Below are 1,272 nucleotides of genomic sequence, written 5' to 3' on the forward strand. Positions count from 1 at the left end.
TTAAGTGCCCTGGTGGCATAGTTATGCGTTGCTAATCAGAAAGCAAATCCACCAGCTGTTCTGTGGGACATGAGAGCTTCCTCCTGTCAAGATTTACAGTTTTGAAAACCCAAAAGTCAGTTTTGACTTAATGGCAATGTGTTTTTCTTAGTTTTTGTTTTGTTTTCAGAAAAAACCTGCAGCTACAAAAAGCCTGCAAAATGTTCACCTAAAACACTTGTAGCGACCATGAGTTGGAATTGAGTTAACAGAAATAGGGTTTTTTTTTTCCAGAGGAGTAAAGATGGTTGAGTGGTAGCATTCTCTCCTTCCATGAGGGAGACCAGATATCAAATCTAGTCTAATGCAGCTCACACAGAGTTACCTCCCATCTTGCATGTTGCTGTGGAGCTGGACTGATCTCAGAGCAGCTTCTAGACAGGGTGAACCACGAAGGAAGGCCAGGTGATATATTCCAAACATTAGGCAGTGAAAACCTTATGGATGATAACGGTCTGATGCAAAATTAATTATGGGGTTAACTGAGGACTGGGGTAGCATTTCATGCCATTGTGTACGGCACCACCCTCCCCATGAACAGAAGTTAACAACAGTCCTAATTCTTTTCATCAATCATAATAGCAGCAGGAAAAGTGACTTTAAGACTAAAGAAAGACCACCTACTAGGAACATTTATAAACTTACATATTTGTATTTACACCTGCATTTGCTAACTTCTATATGTAAATATACTTATAAGCCATATTAAAAGTCACATGTACTGATGCTTCAAACTTTTGGAATTGCTAATATTTATATTAGTAATATCTCTGATAATTTTATTTTTCCATCCTGAATTAAATTTGGTGTCTACATCTGGTAGGGAGCTCTCCTGGCCTAGTGGCTAGGGGCTGCTGCTTAGCTAAATGTGGCCCCTCTCCAGCAATCCAAATACACCAGTGACTCTAAGAGAGGAAGATGGATTATCTCCCCCCACACTATGTTGTTAGGTGCCAGTAAGCTGAGTATGACTCATAGCAACCCTGTGGACAACAGATCTGAACCCTGTCCTATCCTGTGTCGTCCTACTAAACTATGAACACTTAAGCCCATTCCTACAGTCACTGTGTCAATTTATCTCATTGTCAGTTTTCCTCTTTTGCTGATCCTCTATCTTTCCAAGTAAGATATCCCTTTCCATAGACTCTCCTAGAAGCATGCCCAGTGTAAGTGAGATGAAACTTTCCCATCCTTGCCTCCAAGGTTTCATAAGGTACATTTCTAGCCTCTGAA

The sequence above is a fragment of the Elephantulus edwardii genome, unplaced genomic scaffold (genome assembly GCF_000299155.1).
Source record: "Elephantulus edwardii isolate Elephantulus edwardi_28Jun2011 unplaced genomic scaffold, EleEdw1.0 scaffold00039, whole genome shotgun sequence".
Taxonomy (NCBI): domain Eukaryota; kingdom Metazoa; phylum Chordata; class Mammalia; order Macroscelidea; family Macroscelididae; genus Elephantulus; species Elephantulus edwardii.